Below are 15,040 nucleotides of genomic sequence, written 5' to 3'. Positions count from 1 at the left end.
ACTTCAGAAAGAATTTAAGCTATTAGGTAGGAATTCCCCACAGCTTCCTATTATTTTCTCTTTCCTGCCCCCAACATCATCATTCACTCCCATTCTTACCTTCTTCTACTTGACACAGAGGAAGAGGAGGGACCCTATATATTTCTCCTCTTCTGGGACCTTGCACCATCAATTTCTCCTTTTCTGTGTGTCTTAAACCTCTCCATTTCTACTGCTTCTTTACCTTCAACATATGTTCAAGTCACTCCCATTTTTATCCTCTAAGAAGAAGGCCATACTGGCTCTCTCTAATCCTACATCCTCCTGTTTTCCCCCGAATTTACTCTTCTCAGGCCTTCATGCCACTTCTTCACCAAAACTGCTCTTTACTTGCCTATAGTTGTCTTCCCCTTCTCAAATATATGCTCCACATCACCAGTTTTCATTCCATTATACCTCCACCCCCAAATGTTAGCAAGGCACTTGGTGACCCAGTTAGAGAGGACAATTCCTTGGAGGGCCTCCCTTTCAGCTAGGTATGGCTATATCAGAAAGTTGTGACCAATGAGATATGAACAGAAATGGATCCTGTCCCTTAAAAGAGAAGCTGCTCAACATCTACTTCCTCCTCCTCCTTCCAGCTGTCTGGAAAATGGCAAAAAGAAATATAGTATAGAAATGGAGGCCATGTATTATGGGCGACAGAACTGCCCCATTAGTCTAAGTCCCAGTCTAATTCAGAAAGTCGAGCTACCTCCTCCCTTGGATCAACCATAGACAGACGTCTAGACCATTACACAAGAGAAAATAAACTGTGTTCTTTTAAAAATTGCTGTTGTTGGGACCTGTTATAGCACCTTGGCCTATTCCCTAATACACAGGGACTCCATCTATTTTATTTTCTGCTTAATCTCCAGAACCTAAAACAGTGCACAGCACAGGTATGTGCTCAATAAAAATTTGTTCAGTAAATCCTAAAACAATATCTTCCTCTACACTTTTCTCCAGCTAATATATTTTTCTCTCCTTCCTTTTCCATCTAAGCTTTTGTGAAAGTGTATTCTCATGCTGCCACCAGTTCCTTGCACTCTATAATCCCTAGAGCAGTAAGTGACGCTTTTCTCATTCTCCTTAGAAATCCATTCCCCTTCTCCACTAAATGGTATTCCTTGTTAGTAAACCTGGATTCCGTAGAAGAGAAGCTCCTTGCCATTCACTTCCTCTTCTCCCTTCCTGCTGTCTGGAAAATGACAGATGGCATTTTCCTTGTGAGTACTGAACTTTTAGTATAGAACTCTGGATTTCCTATAGCTCCTGCTGCATGATATGTATTCAAAAAGAGTTACTGAGTGGGAGAGTGCATTATAGTTTTTAGAAGATTAAACTGTGTCAGAGAACTTAACACACCGCTCTGAGGTTACACTACTTGACTTTATCAAACATGGATTTTGTAACGGATGCCAGAGTTGCTACCGTTTAGTCTCGTGGTTTTCTGTTTTGTTTTTTAATTTAAACTTTTGTGCCCTTAACAAGATATTGTTCTCTCTAAGCTCCTTCATGCATGTTGTGGTGATCCAGGATAAGATGTTTGTTGTGGTTTTAAACCAATAAATGACAACAGTTGAAGAACTGCTTATTTCCTTCTTATTTATTGCTGCCCTTAGCAGCAGTTCAGTTACTATTGGAACATTCTGTGGAGTCTGTGACTGGCTAATCCCAACTCCCTTTATTTCCAACTGATCCAATAATCAGTCTGCACAAAATCAGTGTGGACGTGAGAGCAAATTTTGCTTTTAGGTATCAAGGGGAGATTAGGGCCCTGGAAACATGTGACATGGCTTAGGTAATCTTTTTACACAGGTTGTGGATGAGAAGATCTGAGATATCTTAAAATAGTGATCTTTGAAAAGTATTCAAGCGTACTCCCAAATCAATTACATAGTATCTACTACGTGCCAGATGCTTTCCAACATAGGCTCATTTAACATTGTCTCGTGTTGGGTGCCCTGGAACCATATTTCAAGATGGAGATTGGGATATAGGATACTTATGAAGGAGGGTTGGGATCAACCCAGTGGAAGGAAGGAAGAAGATGCAGGACGGGGCAGAGGGAGGAGCTGAGCTGTGATTCAATACCAACAAAGGCCTTAGCCAATCCATGAGAAACTTTGAAACTGGATTGGCCCTCCAGAGTTGTCTTGAGTTGGGACAAGGGATTCAGGACTGCATACTACCCCACTGATGTGGATATGTCACTAATGTGATCTGTCCCTCGAAGGACAAGTGGCTTTGAGTGAGGCAGTTTTCTCTGTCAAGGCAGTCCCCAAAGATGGCTGCCAGCTGAAGGCCATCTGCTGACAACTTTCCCAGCAGCTGAAGGACTAAGTCATTTGTTACTGAAGCAGAACATTGAGGAGGTGCATCATGGACTTCACATGTTCATCACATTTTATGAGGATGATATGGTTATTTTTCCCCTTTTACAAATGAGAAAATTGAGGCACAGAAATGTTAAGTAAATTGCCCAAGATCTCACTCTTTTTCTTTTGAGAGAGGGAATGGGGGGAGGGGCATAGGGAGGAATGAGGGGACAGGCGAAGGGAGAGGGAGAGATAATCTTTTTTTTTTAAAGGTTTTATTTATTTATTTGAGAGAGAGAGCACAAGCAGGGGGAGGGGCAGGCAGAGGGAGAGGGAGGAGCAGACTCCCTGCTGAGTAGAGAGCCCAACATGGGGCTCCATCCCAGGATTCTGGGATCATGACTCGAGCCAAAGGCAGACGCTTAACTGACTGAGCCACCAGGTGCCCAGGGAGAGAGAATCTTAAGCAGGCTCCACAACCAGCATGGAGCCCGATGAAGGGCTCAATCTCCAATCCTGAGATCATGACCTGAGCCAAAATCAGAGGTCGGATGCTTAACGGCTTAACTGACTGAGCCACCCAGGTGCCCTGCCCAAGATATCTCTTAAGTGGTGGAGCGAGGTTAGGAACCCAGACAATGCGACCCCAGCATTGTGCTTCTAACTATCAAATGGTAGCCACCTGATGCAGTTCTAAGTGTTATTAAAATAATCTTTTAAAACAGAAGTTGGCAAACGTTTTTTGTAAAGGGCCAGATAGTAAATATTTCCAGCTTTCCAGGTTGCACTGTCTCTATCACAACCCCTCCCTTCTGCCATCGCAGCGCAGAAACAGCCGCAGGTAGGACATACACAAAGGGATGTGGCTGTGGTACAGGAAACCTTTATTTATAGAAACAGGTGGCAGGTTGGATTAGGTGGCTAAACTCTTCTTTAGAAAAACATTTAAAGATACAGGAAACACTCATGGTTTATTGTTATAGGAATAAAATCATACCTAATGGAATAAATATCATAATTCCAACCTTACTCTTTAAAGACCGGAAGGAATAATGGTGACATTTTATTAGTAGATTCCTCTGTGTGGTAGGTTTAAAAGTGATCATTATGGGGCGCCTGGGTGGCTCAGTCGTTAAGCGTCTGCCTTCGGCTCAGGTCATGATCCCAGCGTCCTAGGATCGAGCCCCGCATCAGGCTCCCTGCTCCATGGGAAGCCTGCTTCTCCCTCTCCCACTCCCCCTGCTTGTGTTCCCTCTCTCGCTGGCTCTCTCTGTCAAATAAATAAAAATTAAAAAAAAAAGTGATCATTATTTTCTTTTATACTTTATGTTTTCTAAAATAAAAGTGTAAAGCTTTTTTTAATGAGGAGAAAACCCAATGAGTATTATTTTAAAGAGTATAGTTGGAGGAATTAGGATGCTTAATTCCATGATAGACAGACATATCATAATCCCGTACCTATGAAGTTAAGGCAGAAATAATAAGGTTTAAGCAGCATCCTAAATGCTTCAGTAACTGGAGCCGTTCTAGGATGCTAACATTTCCTGCTTTGCTCATTACTTCTTCACAGGTCTCTGTTTCATTTGTGGGTAACTTAGTGTTATGGAATGAATGTGTGTGTCCCCCCTAAATTGATATGTTAAAATCCTACCACCCTATGTGATGATATGAGGAGATGGGGCCTTTGTGAGATAAGATCACATGAATGTGTCCTCTGCCCTCATGAATGGGAGTAATGCCCTTACAAAAGGGACCCCAGAGAGCTCTTGCAACCCTTTCCTGCCATGTATGGGCATACTGAAGTCAGCACTCTGAAATCCAGAAGAGGGTCCTCATCAGAACTCGACCATGCTGGCACCCTGATCTCAGACTTCCAGCCTCCAGAACTATGAGAAATAAGTGTCTGTTGTTTACAAGCCATGCAATCTATGGTAACTTGTTATAGCAGCCTGAACTGACTAAGAAACTTGGCTCATCCCTTCTGATGAGCACTGAAGCAATAAGGTAGCTGCCATCAAAATACTATCTGATCAGCACTGTTAATCCTAGTGAAACACAGGCTATTGTGCTGCCTGGTATCTTCCCCTCCTTGGATGGGATTTGAGTAAATCACATTTGGGCTTTTGAAACAGATGATGTGGCTAAATTCTGCTAATCTCTCTGCTCCCATAGCCATTGCCCTAGTTTCGGTCTTAATTACTGCTCACCCAGACAATAGTCTCCCAACTGGCCTCTGATTCCCCCATTTCTACCTTTTTCCTCTAAACCATCTCCTCTGTGTGGCCAGATTGATCTTCCTGAGCACATCTCAAGTGACCCTCTTAGGTAGAACTCTTCATTGGTTCATGTTCCCTACAGACCAGCCACCAGACTCCTCAGCCTGCAGTTAAGATGTCCATACTGTAAGTCTTACCAGTCAGTGAGAAAGAAAACTTGTGTTTTCAATGGATCAAATTAATTTCAGAATTTCCTATACCAGACAATGCCCAAAGCAGTTGTAAAGACAGGCTTCTCTTGGTAATAAGATGTGAAAAACATTCCCAGAGCCATGGCTGAAAGTTAGACAGATATCTAACTATGAAGGTGATGCATTCAGAATCAGTGTTATTTTGAGCAAAAGACCAGGTCACACAAAAACCAAAGCATATCTGATTGGCCCGATCAATAATTTGGAATATTGCTGAAGTAACATACAATGTATGACTATAAAATCTTCAAATGGATAATGGATTTGATTCTCATGTTCAAAATCTTGGACCATCAGCAGCTTATTTGAGAAGCTAAGCCTGACTTTCTTAGTAAGTATAATTGCAACCCCAGGAAGAAATTCAAGGGGTAAGAAATCAGAAGCATAAAGAGAATCCGAATTAGAATCAGGATAGAAATGATGAGGAAACAAATTTACTTCCTAAAGTCTAACCCTTTTGGAACTTTTTATCAGTCAATTTTATAATTGCACAGTAGAGTGTATTTTAGCTTCTGAAAAACATTTAAAGTACTCTGCTACTCTAAACTTGAGAAGAAGTATTCAGTTTGCAACACTGTTTATGAGTTTGAGGAAATGTAGCTTATTAAATCAATATATTGTTAATGTATTAGATGTATAAATGAGGTAAAATACATATTAATGACTTAGAGGTTAATACATTACATATAATGGTGGATATTCCTCTCTATGTGACATGCACAAAAGCTTCTGGGATATTTAAAAAAAGTTATCAACATGAAGATGTCCCCATTCTGGCCCAATATGTTTTTCTCATTTGCTCCCTTAACCCATACTAGCTCTAGCCCTACTGAATTGTCCCTAATTACTTTTATATAGCACTTTTCCTCTAACATGCTTGATAGAGTGGGCAGTTAGATGCACATGAGCAAGAGGAGAGACAGGAGGATAACAGATGGACAATTGCTAGGGAGCACCTGGTCTCTGTCCAAGACACTGTCCCATCTCCCTTAGATCAATCCCTTTTGCTTTTTAGCACAGACTGATAAGCAGAAGATACAGGCTACAGGGACTTCCTCAACTTTGGAGCATGGGCTCTTAAGAAAGACCTTGTCCACTAGTAACCCTGAGGCTGTTATAACATCATTATAATACCATTTGCACTGAGATTTGGGCCCCCACCATTGGTTGTGCTTAGGCACTCATGGGGAGATGACTAACACAAACTTGCCTAAAAGGTTGGAGGGGAGGAAACCAAGGCAGATTCAAGGGTGGAGTGATAATAACAAGATGGGGAGGCGGGGAGAGGGAGGAGACCAAATACTCCCCCCATAAAATAACACAGTAAGAAACTCAGCGTCCTGCCACCCATCCTCAGGTCAGCCCACTTCTCTATCCCAGGAGTGTACCTTCACTTTGGGAAATGAAAAATCTTTGCTACTTTACCATTCTATTGGGGCTCTCTACTGAATTCTTTCCTCTGAGAAGACAAGAACGAAGGAATTCCACAATCCACCACCTGGTAACATGACTTTGTTCCAATTTTTTTTTTCCTGGAATGTCCTTCTCCAAGAATTAGGAAAATTAAATTCTATTCATCCCTTAATATGTATCACTTAGTTCCTCCTTAATATCTCCCATAGCTGGAAGTCATGTCTACCTTTCCAAACTACTTGGCACCCTGTCTTCTGTGCCTCTGTCAGACTCTTTGTCTCTTCACACACACACACACACACACACACACACACACACACACACACATTCATATACTGTAATAATGCTATTACCTATTATTTCACAATATACTTATATAGCTTGTGAATTCCTTGAGGGTAGGATACGTGTTACAGTCATCATTGTTCTCCTCATTATATGTTGAATCAAAATAAGGAATGCATGATGAAAAATTACACAAATATATGAATGCTTCCATTCCAGCTCAAAAATTTAAAAATATTATTGTGTAAACAATATTGAAGGAAATGTCTTAAAATTCAGGTACTCCCACCATGCACAACTGTTTTCATTTCTCTGTTTCTCTTTCAGGATTTATCCATGCTCATACAACATATTTGTTTGAGTAATAAGATGTTAAAAATAGAATTGGCCATGTCTAGCAACTGGCTAAAGAAAGCCCCACTAGACCAGAATGGAACAATAGGTGGCGAATACTCCCACGTTCCAAAGTGAGATGCTACGACCTGCAGAAGTGGAACAGATTTTGTAGCCTGAAGACCCCAAACCCTCCTGGAGGGGGTTCAGAACTGAAAACTCTGAGAGGGATTTCTTTGGAAAAATTCATTTCCAGAGAGTCTTACTTCTAATCCCCTAGCAGAGATCTAAGGGCACTGTTGTCCATGGAGAGCTTGATCTGTGCAAGTAGGAACAGAGCCGTGGGTAGAGAACATGTTGGTCTGCTGTCTGAGCCGTGCCTGAAAACTTGAAAGGCCGGCTGGTTGTTCTGGAGGCTGAGAGGTGAGAGGCGCATCTCTTGGGAAAACCTTCACTCCTGGGGTTTGTCAGGATAAACGATGCCTGGGCATGCCCTGCAGACAGGATGAGGGCCACAAGGGTGAGAGAGGCAGCACAGCACAGTCAAATAAGAAGGCTTTCTGCCGGGAGTGAGGTGACCTCAGTTGAGAGACACTGGCAGTGTTCCATTGGTAACAGGCTAGGGTCAGAGAAGGTGGAATTCGACACCTGCCAGAGAAGAGACCTAGCTGGCTTTAAAAGAACGTGGGATGAGAGATCCCTAGTGAAGCAGTCTCCAAAGAACGAGGGAAGGCTCCACAATGAAGAAGGAGATCACTTTAATACCTTCCAAAACCAGAGCAAGACAGTTGACTTAAGTAGTTCTTTCCTGCTGGTCTACCTGGAAGAGTCAGAAACTGCTCTTCATGAGTGTGTGAAAGGCAGAGAGGCACAAAGTGGGGAAATGGGAAAGTTGACTATGCCCATTTTCCCACTGTAGGCTTCCAGCCTGAAGCAAGCCCTAGCCGCGGAGAAGAGAATCTTCAAGCTCAGAGTTTTGGCTACTACTTGGGAATAGACATTTTGATTGTGGGAAGCACATAGTTTTTATGATTAAATGTGAAAGAAGTGATCTTTATATAAAAGACTGATCCAAAGACTCATGGCACCTGCCTGGGATGTCATCCAAGTGGCAAAAAAAAAAAAAATCTTGCCCTCAAAAATAGAAACAAAATGACAGTGGAGAGTAAAATAAAGTTTTATAATGCATCCTATGGAGTCCTGTGTTTTCAATGGATTGGTGACATTCAAATGGAATCAGAAGGAGCAAAATATTGTATGCAACTGAAATTTCTAGTCTTTTATAAGTTAATACAAATTATAAAGTGTAAAAATAAATTACAAAAAAGATTTTGCAACTCTATACCAAAATGTTAATTGCATGAACAGTGTGACGTTACACAGGGCTGAAGCCTACAGTTCTGCAGGTTGTGCATTAGATGCCTCCAGGAGGGTCATTTGCATTGTGATTATTCTGACAATTGTCAGGCAGTAAGAGTCTTGAGAACAAGACACTTCTCTAATTTGGGGTATGATATGTATGTATATACAGTTACTTGTGTAATACTGTAAAGGGAACGACACTACATGTCATGAGAAGCATGCACACATGGTGTATAAATTAAGCAAATGCTCAGACTATTAAAATATTATTTTGTGATGATGGATGTTGAGACAGGAAACATGGACCAATGGGTGTTACACTATCATCCCCATCATTCAGGATAAATCTAACTCCTCCTCCTATGGGGAGGTGTGGATAATGGGAGGAAAGATACCAAAAGTTATACACTAATATAAGTACCCTAGAAATATGAAAGCAAGGGCGCACTTGCTTGTTAAAGAAAATGGAAATATCAGTCAGCATCCCTGTCAGAATTACAGTCATGTATCAACTGCAACCAGAGATTGAGTAAGGATACAAGGATGTAGCAAAAATAAATGAAAGCGAGGGTGGAGCAAGATGGCGGAGGAGTAGGAGACCTGGATTTCATCTGGTCTCAGGAATTCAGCTGGATAGGGATCAAACCATTCTGAACACCTTACAAACTCAACAGGAGATCGAAGAAAAGAATAGCAACAACTCTCTGAACAGAAAAGTGAACACTATCTGGAAGGTAGGACGTGCAGAGAAGTGAATCCAAGGCGATATTAGGGAGGATAGATGGCGGGGGAGGGGCCTCCATCAGCCTGTTCTGGCAAATGATAGAGCCGCGGAGCACAAAATCGGAACTTTTAGAAGTCTGCTCCGCTGAGGGACGTCGCTCCGGTGGCTAAGTTGGGGGTGGAATCCTCGCGGAACAGTGTGGTCTCAGGACCCTCGGGGTCACAGAAAGACTGGGGGTGCCTGACTGCAGCAGAGCTCCCAGGTATTGGAGCAGGGAAGCTGGCTGCAGAGACGGAGCCAAGGCGCAGGCTCTCAGCTCGGGGTTGCCATAAACCGTGATCTGGGGCACAGTCGGGCCACTGCTCCTCCAGCAGGGACCCAACAAGCGGCAGATCCAGGGAGACTCCCCTTCCTCCCCCGGGAGGAGCAGCGCGGGAGTGCACCACAGGGATCTGCTGGGTTTGGAGACTCCACACGGGGTCAGGTGCCAGAGATAGAAACGCTCGGTCACAGGCCGGGTGAGCACGGAGTGCAGCTGGAGACCGGGGAGACGGGAGTGACTGACTGCTTTTCTCTGGGGGCGCACTGAGGAACAGGGCCCTGAATTCTCGGCTCCTCGGCAGAGATTGGGAGGCCACCATTTTCACTCTCGGCCTCCAAAGCTGTAAGGAAAGCTTGCAGGGAACAAAAGCTCCCGAGAGCAAACCCGAGCAGATTACTTAGCCCGGACCGGCAAGGGCAGGGCAATTCCGCCTCCGGCAAAGACATTTGGGAACCACGGCAACAGGCCCCTCCCCCAGAAGATCAGCAAGAACAGCCAGCCAAGACCAAGTTTACCCATCAATGAGAACGGAAGAACTCCAGCGCTAGGGGAATAATGCACATAGAATCCATGGCTTTTTTACCATGATTCTTTAGTCTTTCAAAGTTAATTTTTTTTTAACTGTCCTTTTTTTTTAAATTTTTCTTTTTCCCTTTTTCAACCAACATCTTATCAATCCCTTTTTTAAAAAACATTTTTATTTTTCATTTTTAGAGTCATGTTCTATCCCTTCATAGTAGTTACCCGTATTTTTGGCATATATATATAAGTTGTTCTCTCTTTAAAATTTTGAGATAGTTTCTTCTGACAGATCAAAATATACCCTAAATCTCTAGTGTATGGTTTTTTTCTACTCCCCTGCCTGATCACATTCTCTTCCTTTTTTTTCTTTTTTTTTTAATCCTCTTCTTTCTTTTTTCAAACAACTTCTTATCAATTCCTTTTATAAAATTTTTTATAATTTTCATCTTTACAGTCATATTCCATCCCTTCATCATATCAACCCTTATTTTTGTACATATATAAGTTTTTCTTTCTTTAAAATTTTGGGAGGCACTTTCTTCTAACAGACCAAAATACACCCAAAATACACCCAAAATCTAGTGTGGGGCACTGATCTATGTACCAGCCTGATCATATTTGATCATATTCTGGTTTTTTTTGTTTTGTTCTATTTTTGTTTGTTTCTATCTTTATCTTTTTTTCTTTTTCTTTTTTCTCTCTTTCCTTTTCTTTCCCCCCTGCTTCAGGTCTTTTCTGATTTGTTTAAAGTATATTTTCTGGGAACGTTGTTACCCTGTTAGCATTTTGTTCTCTCATTAATCTATTCTCCTCTGGACAAAATGACAAGATGGAAAAAATCACCTCAACAAAAAGAACAAGAGGTAGTACTGACTGCCAGGGACCTACTCAATACGACATTAGTATGATGTCGGATCTAGAGTTCAGAATCATCACTTTAAAGATACTAGCTGGGCTTGAAAAAAGCATGGAAGTTATTAGAGAAACCCTTCCTGGAGAAATAAAAGAACTAAAATCTAACCAAGTCGAAATCAAAAAGGCTATTAATGAGGTGCAATCAAATATGGGGGTGCTAATTGCTAGGGTAAATGAGGCAGAAGAGAGAATCAGTGATATAGAAGACCAAATGATGGAAAATAAAGAAGCTGAGAAAAAGAGAGATAAACAGCTACTGGATCACGAGGGCAGAATTCGAGAGATAAGCGATACCATAAGACGAAACAACATTAGAATAATTGGGATCCCAGAAGAAGAAGAAAGAGAGAGAGGGGCAGAAGGTGTATTGGAGTAAATTATAGCAGAGAACTTCCCTAACTTGGGGAAGGAAACAGGCATCAAAATCCAGGAAGCACAGAGAACCCCTCTCAAAATCAATAAAAATAGGTCAACACCCCGACATCTAATAGTAAAACTTACGAGTCTCAGAGACAAAGAGAAAATCCTGAAAGCAGCTCGGGAGAAGAGATATGTAACCTACAATGGTAGAAACATTAGATTGACAACAGACCTATCCACAGAGATCTGGTAGGCCAGAAAGGACTGGCAGGATATATTCAGAGCACTAAATGAGAAAAATATGCAGCCAAGAATACTAGATCCAGCTAGGCTGTCATTGAAAATAGAAGGAGAGATAAAAAGCTTCCAGGACAAACAAAAACCAAAGGAATTTGCAAACATGAAACCAGCCCTACAAGAAATATTGAAAGGGGTCCTCTAAGCAAAGGGAGAGCCTAAAAGCAACATAGACCAGAAAGGAACACAGACAGTATACAGTAACAGTCACCTTACAGGCAATATAATGGCACTAAATTCATATCTTTCAATAGTTTCCCTGAATGTAAATGGGCTAAATGCCCCAATCAAAAGACACAGGCTATCAGATTGGATTAAAAAACAAGTCCCATCGATATGCTGTCTGCCAGAGACTCATTTTAGACCCAAAGACACCCCCAGATTTAAAGGGAGGGGGTGGAAAACCATTTACCATGCTAATGGACACCAAAAGAAAGCTGGGGTGGCAATCCTTATATCAGACAAATTAGATTTTAAACCAAAGACTGTAATAAGAGATGAGGAAGGACACTATATCCTACTTAAAGGGTCTATCCAACAAGAAGATCTAACAATTGTAAATATCTATGCCCCTAACATGGGAGCAGCCAATTATATAAGGCAATTAATAACAAAAGCAAAGAAACACATTGACAACAATACAATAATAGTGGGGGACTTTAACACCCCCCTCACTGAAATGGACAGATCATCTAAGCAAAAGATCAACAAGGAAATAAAGACTTTAAATGACACACTGGACCAAATGGACTTCACAGACATATTCAGAACATTCCATCCCAAAGCAATGGAATACACATTCTTCTCTAGTGCCCATGGAACATTCTCCAGAATCGATCACATCCTAGGTCGTAAATCAGGTCTCAACCGGTACCAAAAGATTGGGATCATCCCCTGCCTATTTTCAGACCACAATGCTTTGAAACTAGAACTCAATCACAAGAGGAAAGTCGGAAAGAACCCAAATACATGGAGGCTAAAGAGCATCCTACTAAAGAATGGATGGGTCAACCAGGAAATTAAAGAAGAATTAAAAAAATTCATGGAAACCAATGAAAATGAAAACACAACTGTTCAAAATCTTTGGGATGCAGCAAAGGCAGTCCTAAGAGGAAAGTATATAGCAATACAAGCCTTTCTCAAGAAACAAGAAAGGTCTCAAGTACACAACCTAACCCTACACCTAAAGGAGCTGGAGAAAGAACAGCAAATAAAGGCTAAACCCAGCAGGAGAAGAGAAATAATAAAGATCGGAGCAGAAATCAATGAAATAGAAACTAAAAGAACAGTAGAACAGATCAACGAAACTAGGAGCTGGTTCTTTGAAAGAATTAACAAGATTGATGAACCCCTGGCCAGACTTATCAAAAAGAAAAGAGAAAGGACCCAAATCAACAAAATCATGAATGAAAGAGGAGAGATCACAACCAACACCAAAGAAATACAAACAATTATAAGAACATATTATGAGCAACTCTATGCCAGCAAATTAGACAACCTGGAAGAAATGGATGCATTCCTAGAGATGTATCAACTACCAAAACTGAACCAGGAAGAAATAGAAAACCTGAACAGACCTATAATCACTAAGGAAATTGAAGCAGTCATCAAAAATCTCCCAACAAACAAAAGCCCAGGGCCAGATGGCTTCCCAGGGGAATTCTACCAAACATTTAAAGAAGAATTAATACCTATTCTTCTGAAACTGTTCCAAAAAATAGAAATGGAAGGAAAACTTCCAAACTTATTTTATGAGGCCACCATTACCTTGATCCCAAAACCAGACAAAGACCCCATCAAAAAGGAGAATTACAGACCAATATCCCTGATGAACATGGATGCAAAAATTCTCACCAAAATACTAGCCAATAGGATCCAACAGTACATTAAAAGGATTATTCACCACGACCAAGTGGGATTTATCCCTGGGTTGCAAGGTTGGTTCAACATCCGCAAATCAATCAATGTGATACAATACATTAACAAAAGAAAGAACAAGAATCATATGATCCTCTCAGTAGATGCAGAAAAAGCATTTGACAAAGTACAGCATCCTTTCTTGATCAAAACTCTTCAGAGCATAGGGATAGAGGGTACATACCTCAATATCATAAAAGCCATCTATGAAAAACCTACAGCGAATATCATTCTCAATGGGGAAAAACTGAGAGCTTTCCCCCTAAGGTCAGGAACGTGGCAGGGATGTCCACTATCACCACTGCTATTCAACATAGTATTAGAAGTCCTAGCCACAGCAATCAGACAACAAAAAGAAATAAAAGGCATCCAAAGCGGCAAAGAAGTCAAACTCTCACTCTTTGCAGACGATATGATACTTTATGTGGAAAACCCAAAAGACTCTACCCCAAAACTGCTAGAACTCATACAGGAATTCAGTAAAGTGGCAGGATATAAAATCAATGCACAGAAATCAGTGGCATTCCTATACACCAACAACAAGACAGAAGAAAGAGAAATTAAGGAGTCAATCCCATTTACAAGTGCACCCAAAACCATAAGATACCTAGGAATCAATCTAACCAAAGAGGCAAAGGATCTGTACTCAGAAAACTATAAAATACTCATGAAAGAAATTGAGGAAGACCCAAAGAAATGGAAAAACGTTCCACGCTCATGGATTGGAAGAACAAATATTGTGAAGATGTCAATGCTACCTAGAGCAATCTACACATTCAATGCAATCCCCATCAAAATACCATCCACTTTTTTCAAAAAAATGGAACAAATAATCCTAAAATTTGTATGGAACCAGAAAAGACCCCGCATAGCCAGAGGAATGTTGAAAAAGAAAAGCAAAGCTGGCGGCATCACAATTCCGGACTTCCAGCTCTACTATAAAGCTGTCATCATCAAGACATTATGGTACTGGCACAAAAACAGACACATAGATCAATGGAACAGAATAGAGAGCCCAGAAATGGACCCTCAACTCTATGGTCAACTAATCTTCAACAAAGCAGGAAAGAATGTCCAATGGAAAAAAGACAGTCTCTTCAACAAATGGTGTTGGGAAAATTGGACAGCCACATGCAGAAGAATGAAACTGGACCATTTCCTTACACCACACACAAAAATAGACTCCAAATGGTTGAAAGACCTAAATGTGAGACAGGAGTCCATCAAAATCCTAGAGGAGAACACAGGCAGCAACCTCTTCGACCTCAGCCGCAGCAACTTCTTCCTAGAAACATCGCCAAAGGCAGGGGAAGCAAGGGCAAAAATGAATTATTGGGACTTTATCAAGATAAAAAGCTTTTGCAAAACAAAGGAAACAGTCAACAAAACCAAAAGACAACTGACAGAATGGGAGAAGATATTTGCAAATGACATATCAGATAAAGGGCTAGTATCCAAAATCTATAAAGAACTTATCAAACTCAACATCCAAAGAACAAAGAATCCAATCAAGAAATGGGCAGAAGACATGAACAGACATTTTTCCAAAGAAGACATCCAAATGGCCAACAGACACATGAAAAAGTGCTCAACATTCGCTCGGCATCAAGGAAATCCAAATCAAAACCTCAATGAGATACCACCTCACACCAGTCAGAATGGCTAAAATTAACAAGTCAGGAAATGACAGATGTTGGCTGGGATGCGGCGAAAGGGGAACCCTCCTACACTGTTGGTGGGAATGCAAGCTGGTACAGCCACTCTGGAAAACAGTATGGAGGTTC

Source organism: Halichoerus grypus, chromosome 12 (genome assembly GCF_964656455.1).
Source record: "Halichoerus grypus chromosome 12, mHalGry1.hap1.1, whole genome shotgun sequence".
NCBI lineage: Eukaryota > Metazoa > Chordata > Mammalia > Carnivora > Phocidae > Halichoerus > Halichoerus grypus.
Note: the sequence above shows the minus strand (reverse complement) of the source record.